Consider the following 8,031-nt stretch of genomic DNA (forward strand, 5'->3'; position numbering starts at 1 on the left):
GTGTGTTGGGGAACGTAGTAATTTTAAAATTTTCCTACGCACACGCAGGATCATGGTGATGCATAGCAACGAGAGGGGAGAGTGTCATCCACGTACCCTCGTAGACCGTTAAGCGGGAGCATTATGAGTTGATGTAGTCGTACGTCTTCATGATCGACCAATCCTCAGTACCGAACGTATGGCACCTCCGCGTTCAGGACACGTTCAGCTCGGTGACGTCCCGCGAACTCATGATCCAGTAGAGCTCGGGAAGAGTTTCGTCAGCACGACGGCGTGGTGACAATGTTGATGAAACTACCGCAGCAGGGCTTCGCCTAAACACCGCTACAGTATGACCGAGGTGGATTATGGTGGAGGGGGGCACCGCACATGGCTGGGAGAGATCTTTGAGATCAACTTGTGTGTCTAGAGGTGCCCCCTGCCCCTGTATATAAAGGAGCAAGGGGGAGGCCGGTCGGCCCTTGTTGGCACGCCTAGGAGGAGGAATCCTCCTCCTAGTAGGAGTAGGATTCCTCCCTTTCCTACTCCTACTAGGAGGGGGAAAGGCAGGGAGAGAAAGAGAAGGAAAGGGGGGGCGCCGCCCCCCTTCTCCTAGTCCAATTCGAACAGGGGGAAGGGGCGTGCTGCCTGCCCTAGGCTGGCCCCTCTATCTTTCCCTTATGGCCCAACAAGTCCCATTAGTCCCCGAGGGGTTCCGGTAACCCCTCCGGTACTCCGGTAAAATCCCGATTTCACCCGGAACTATTCCGATGTCCAAATGTAGGCTTCCAATATATCAATCTTTATGTCTCGACCATTTCGAGACTCCTCGTCATGTCCGTGATCACATCCGGGATTCCGAACTACCTTTGGTAAATCAAAACATATAAACTCATAAAATCGATCGTCACAGAACTTTAAGCGTGCGGACCCTACGGGTTCGAGAACTATGTAGACATGACCGAGACACGTCTCCGGTCAATAACCAATAGCGGAGCCTGGATGCTCATATTGGTTCCTACATATTCTACGAAGATCTTTATCGATCAAACCGCACAACGCTATACGTTGTTCTCTTTGTCATCGGTATGTTACTTGCCCGAGATTCGATCGTCGATATCCAATACCTAGTTCAATCTCGTTACCGGCAAGTCTCTTTACTCATTCCGTAATACATCATCCCGTAACTAACTCATTAGTTATTATGCTTGCAAGGCTTATAGTGATGTGTATTACCGAGAGGGCCCAGAGATACCTCTCCGACAATCGGAGTGACAAATCCTAATCTTGATCTATGCCAACTCAACAAGTACCATCGGAGACACCTGTAGAGCACCTTTATAATCACTCAGTTACGTTGTGACGTTTGGTAGCACACAAAGTGTTCCTTTGGTATTCGGGAGTTGCATAATCTCATAGTCATAAGGACATATATAAGTCATGAAGAAAGCAATAGCAATAAACAAACGATCAAGTGCTAAGCTAATGGAATGGGTCAAGTCAATCACATCATTCTCCTAATGATGTGATCCCATTGATCAAATAACAACTCATGTCTATGGTTAGTAAACTTAACCATCTTTGATCAATGAGCTAGCCAAGTAGAGGCATACTAGTGACACTATGCTTGTCTATGTATTCACACATGTATTATGTTTCCGGTTAATACAATTCTAGCATGAATAATAAACATTTATCATGAAATAAGGAAATAAATAATAACTTTATTATGGCCTCTAGGGAATATTTCCTTCAGGGTGACCATGCTCGCTGACCACATTACCCACCCTAACCAGACCTCCTTCATCCAAGGGCGGTATATTCTGGACGGGGTGCTGGTCCTCCATGAGGTCCGGTCTAAACACCTCAGGGCGGTCCTCCTTAAGATTGATTTCCATAAGGCGTATGATACTGCCAGTTGGCCCTTCCTTTGGGAAGTTTTTCTCCGGAAGGGCTTCAACGACCGCTGGATCACCCGAGTGATGTAGATGATGTCCTGCGGCCACACTGCCGTGAACATCAATGGGGAGATTGGCCCTTACTTCCCCACCCTATGTGGGGTTCAACAAGGCGATCCCTTCTCCCCATTCCTGTTTAACATGGTGGTTGATGCGCTTGTCGCCATCCTGGACAAGGCTAAGGCTGCGGGACATATTCGCGAGATCACTCCCCACCTAACCGGTGGCACCGGGATCTCCCTTCTCCAGTATGCCGACGACACCATCATCATGGTCGAAGGCTCGGAGACGGACATCTCTAATCTTAAGTTCCTCCTCCTCCGCTTCCAACAAATGCCAGGCCTCAAGATCAATTTCGACAAGAGTGATGTGATGGTGACGGGCTACTCTTCAGAGGAACGTCTGAGCATTGCCAACCATCTTAACTGCCGCCTGGGCTCCTTTCCCATGACTTACTTGGGAACGCCCATTAGTGACTCTAGGCTCACCGTCGCTGACTTGCGTCTGACTGTGGCCAACCTGCAAACGCGCATAGAGCCCTGGCAGGGTAGGTGGCTTTCGAAGGCGGCCCGGACGATCCTCATCAACTCCTCCCTCTCCAGCCTCCTCTTGTTCTTCATGAGCTTCTACAGTCTTCACGAGACCCTGCACCATGAGATCGCCAAAGTCTAGTCTCGTTTCTACTGGGCATGCGACAATAATAAGCAGAAATACCATATGGTTAGCTGGCCTGACATATGCAAACCGCGGGATCAAGGCGAACTCGGTATCATGTGCTCTAAGCGCATGAATATTGCCCTCTTATCCCCCTGGCTCTGGCGCATTTCGCAAGGGCATGGCGGCCTCTGGTTAGACATCATCCGGAACAAGTACCTGCGTGGTCAACCCCTTGCTTTCTGTCAGCGCTCCGGCGGTTCCCAGTTCTGGCAGTCAATAATCCAACTTCTCCCGGTCCTCCGCATTGGGACCTCTATCTCGGTTGGATCGGGTGCTACGACCTTGTTCTGGTTCGACCGGTGGGACGGAGACTCCCCCTTCGTGGCGCGTTTCCCCGCCCTCTTCTCCATCGCCGTTGACCCTTCCATTTCTGTAGAGAGGGCCCTTATTGACTTAGGGTGCCTCGCCTTTCAAAGGCCGTTCGGTCCTCCGGAGTCCGCCGCCTGGCGTGAGTTGCTAGATTGCGTCACTCTCCACGAACCGGTAGTAGATGCGGGCCCGGACTAGGTTAGGTGGCGTCTTGAGCCGTCTGGCCAATTCTCCGCCAAGTCCCTCTACCAGGCCATTGCCCCTCCATCGCCCCCCTCCCGGCGGTGTGGTCCATCCGCTTGCCCCTGAAGATCCGGATCTTCATGTGGCAATGGATTCGTGGACGGATCCCTTCTGGGGTGGAGGTTCGCAAGCGAAATGGCCTTGGGACTGGCCTCTGCCCGCTCCGCGATGTTCCCGAAGACTCGAATCACATCTTCTTCTCTTGTGTGCCTGCTCAGTTTCTGTGGAGCTGCTTTAGAGAGGTGGTTGGTGGCAATTGGTGTCACACCAACTTCCCCGACCTATTCGCCGAACTCCAGAACTCCTCCTTGCCCTCTGGCCACATTAGGTGGCTTGAGATTGGGGCTCTAGCTCGGAACCTCTGCACGATCCGCAATAAACTTGTGATCCAGCGCATTCCTCTTCGATGGGCCACTGATGATCTCTTCAAGCTGTCTGGTTACTTGCAGCTCTGGCGACCGCTTAGCCGCCCTTCGGACCGGGACGCCATCTCCGCCTTCATCGCCGACCTCCGCTTGATGGCCGTTCGTTTGTCGCCGCCGCCCCCTCCGCCACCGCCGGAACCAGATTAGGCGCCGACCTTGGTCTCTGTCTCCGGCTTCCCTTGTTTTTCCTTTTTGTTTGGCCTTGTTGAGCTGTGCCCTTATCAAAACCTTTGTACTTCTTCCTGTGAGAAGACGTGGGTGTGTGTGTTCTGGACTAGTGCTTGTATGTGTGCTCTTGGCGGTTTGCTTTATTGTAAAGCGGGGCGAAATCCTTTTTCGATAATAGGACAATAGCTAAAGCCTAAACAGAACATCTAAAACTATATATAGGGATACTTGACCACTCAATAAATTGCATTTCAATTAGTGGAGGATTTTAACGGGCCAAACAATGTCGCATGAAAAATTGAATGTCATCCAGCACAAGCAAATAGAACAGTATATTGCACACAATTGAAATGCAAGAATGCTTCATGTAATTTTTCTTCTACTTACTTTCTCCTCCACTTAGTTTCGACCTGCAATTATGAGCATCATCTGGTTGAAATTGCTGCGGTCAAAGCATACTGATTAATGATTATTATTGATTCATCCCACGCATGCTACATCTTCTGGATTCAGGAGCTGTGAGAGAAGCCATTGTGACGTTGATCTGATTTTAGTTCCTTAGTTGGAAGACGTTTGGACTACAGAATAAGGTAAACATAAATAATGCAGAGGTCATCTACCTGCCCACTATCACTTGTATGTTACATCCCGGTTGCTTGGTGCTCACCTGAACATCCTGAATTAGAAGAAGTGTTGTTAAGGACCGTGAATCTGATTCCAAAAAGCACACAAAATAAGTCTGTAATCTGGGATAGAACCCAGAAGCAGACTGGATCAACCTTGTTGTTGGTCGAGGAGGTATCATGGAGGAGAACATTTTGATCAAGGGAAACAACAACAAAGACGCTGTCGGGGGCCATATTGCCATGTTTCTTTTCTTGAACCTTGTAAATAAATGGAAATTATAATGGATCCTGGGAGCTCCACCCTGTTCGTCCAAAAAAAGAAACGAAAAAGCTTCAAAACACGAATTTATTTAAGACTGAAAAAATGCTTGTTGTAAGTTTAAACACTTGTTGTTATTACATTTGGTAGAACTAAACATATTTATCAAACCAACCTGTTGGCTTCAACTTTACATATCAGGCTTTGTTTGGCCACAACATCGAGACTTTGTCCTTCAAACCTACATAAGAGATAAGACCATAGTACACATTGAGCATATTCCCAATTGTCCGGATGCTTTTTAGATGAATAACGGCGTGCACGAAAACTATTTCCTTTCAAATATAACTTCGACCTAAGAGACATACTCGTACAGTGACCTAACCTGCATGTCGCATGAATCAGCAATGAAGTGCGTCAGCAGAAGCGCCGGCTCTGTGACATCTCCTCCCGTCGGCTCCCCCCTGCTGCCAAACTCCACCAGGAGATCCTCCTCGTCATTGCACTCGCAGGCGGCAGTGGTGGCCTCGATGGCGGCGAGGTGCGTCTCCTCGAGCACTCATAGATGCAGGGGTGTGAATCTCGGCCCTTAGGGAGCTGTGCTATGATTCGATGGGGGAGGAGATGGTGCAGGAGATGGAGCGACCATGAGGAAACCCTGGCGAGCAGGAGAGGATTAGACGGAGAATTGGGGAGCTCATCTTGCCCCGCCAGTGACCGCCAACACAACGAAGTCAGGGATCTCTCCCCACGCGCCTCCTCCCCGTATTGCGTCGGCAAGGAGTCGGAAGAGCGATCGTGGTGCTACACCGGCGGCGAAGAGGCCGTGGCAGCACCTGATTTCCTTCGTCAAATGTGGACTCGCTGGATTTTTGGGAGCTCGCAGTTGTAGTTGCCTCGCTTTTCCAAACCGCCTTTTCATTATCTTTCCACGCGTGCAGGGCAGCGAAATCGACACGAAGACACAAAGTCATACGTGAACGACACGAGGAGTCCAACCGTCTAGGCCTAGCCCAGAGACTTCGCTCCTCCCGTTTGACATATGGGGTCCAACATGCAAAAGAGCTCCCAAGGAGCCCTCTCACCTCGCGCGGAATCTTTGCCGCACTTTGGGCCTCGCTGGGCTAAAGGGTCCGAGGGGATGTATCGACCTAGCATCGAGCAGAACTGGACCGATCGGGCACGAAAGCCGACAGACATGGGAGTAACGAAGCGATGGAAAGGCAATTCGAGTACGGAGTCGCTCACATCCCTCAATTTCTAGGGAGCTTAGAAACTTTACCGATGGTGTTTGTGCGATTTTGAAGTAGCCCACACAATCCTCGTGTCTTGATTTGAAGTAGAAGGCACATCATTTTTTCATGTACACATCATTCATCAAACATTCAGTGATCCAGTGACATGGTAACAACTACAAAAATTGTCATGGCAGTTTTTACTGTGGCATAAAAAATAAAACAATCCTATAACACTACAAAATACATCACTTTTCATGCTTCAAACTACATTTAAAGCATGGCAACTAGTACTAAAATGAGATGGCATTTTTTCATTATACATGCCCTCTCTTTTAGAATTGCACAATATTATACCATTTTTTATTCTTGTCAAGTGACCTAACTCTACATGTCCCACCCAGAACCATATTTTCAGGTTGGCTTATCGGCATATGATGTGAGACGGTGTTGCACCCAATGTCCGCTGATTAACTAAGCCCGATCTTGCAGTTGTCATAAGTTACAATCACATTTTTCCACTACAATTTTGCAATATCATGGCAAAGTTTATTTTTAAATTAAAATCATGGTAACATCATGCATCACATCATGACAGTTGATGTGGAAAACAAGTGGCAACATTACATAAAACCTTTTGGAATTGTTTTCCTCCTATTTCCTTTTTCTGTTATGGCAATTTACATCAACCATACATGGCAAATACTAGACAAACCACATGGAAAATTCTGTTTTTTAACACCTTTCATTTACTAGACAAACCACATGGCAACATCAATGCAAATCCACCTAGGGGGGAGAGGTCCAGCAGCCATTCTTACTTATCTTTTAAAACAATTCATCACTACAAATTTGCAATATGGCAACGTTTATTTTTTAAATTAAAATCATGGTAACATCATGCATCACATCATGGCAATTACTTTGGAAAACAAGTGGAAACATTACATAGTACTTTGAAATTGTTTTCCTCCACTTTCCTTTTTTGTTATGGCATTTTACATCAACCACACATGGCAAATACTAGACAAACCACATAGCAAATTCTATTTTAACCTCTTTCATTTACTTCTCAAATCATTCGTTATCATTTGGCAACTTCAAACAATTAATCTTCTTCGATTTTCATTAATCACAACTTTTTGTACTTTCTTACGATATTTTTCAACAACAACATTTTCAACCAGCATGTCAAATGCAACATACAAAACATGTCCATATCTTATCCAAAATGCTCACCAGAGTAAGAGGTTGTAGGCCTTACTCCCATCACCGTCGTTTGCAAAGCACCAGCTCCTATCCCTGGATTTACCGTAAGTTTGTCAGTGCAAAACATTTTATACATAGCACGTGTATTTTTTTCTAAAATTTTCAAACTCGCCATAAAATGCCTTCGATAACTGATGTTGGTACCTTGGATGTGTAGGATTGCTAGGCTCACCTTGTTCTTTGGGCCAGTCACACCTGGTAGTTGTGGCATCCACCCCCCTGCATTCTTTAACCATTCAAACATTTTTACATTTGTGTGCAAGTTTTTTTGTTTTTTGATTCTGGTATGTAGCCTATACCTATGTCCAAGTACTAGTGCAGAAGTGGCAGCAAAGGTCCAGTTGAGTTTAGCTCCTCATAATCTTGTGCACTCCACGATGGTGCTTGTAGAGAGTCGTAGAACCAGGGATTCCCCCATCGATTTGTATTCATCCTTGCTCCTTTTTTTTAACTCTATGCCCAAATAAAACATCAAACCATTTTTAGGCCATTGCAACAGGGACATGTAGCATGGCAATTATGGTTCATGCGGCCTGAAATAGGTCCCTCATACATAGAATGCAAAACAGACATGCACATGGCAATAATAGTATGATACAGATGGCAAGAATCATTTCAGTATACATGACAATAACAGGGGACGACAACTTCTTTTCATTTTCACCTTTCATTTTCGAATTCATAGACACATGGCAATTCTTGGGTGACATTGTAGTTTTTCCTGGCATCTATGTAGATTTTTTAGCCATTCAAATTCACATATTCTTTTTTTTCTATATAAATAATCTACTTTGTGTCAACACATGACAACATCATGTCAATTAGGTTGGCAATTTTCTTCAA

This window comes from Triticum dicoccoides, chromosome 1A (assembly GCF_002162155.2).
Source record: "Triticum dicoccoides isolate Atlit2015 ecotype Zavitan chromosome 1A, WEW_v2.0, whole genome shotgun sequence".
NCBI classification, from domain to species: domain Eukaryota; kingdom Viridiplantae; phylum Streptophyta; class Magnoliopsida; order Poales; family Poaceae; genus Triticum; species Triticum dicoccoides.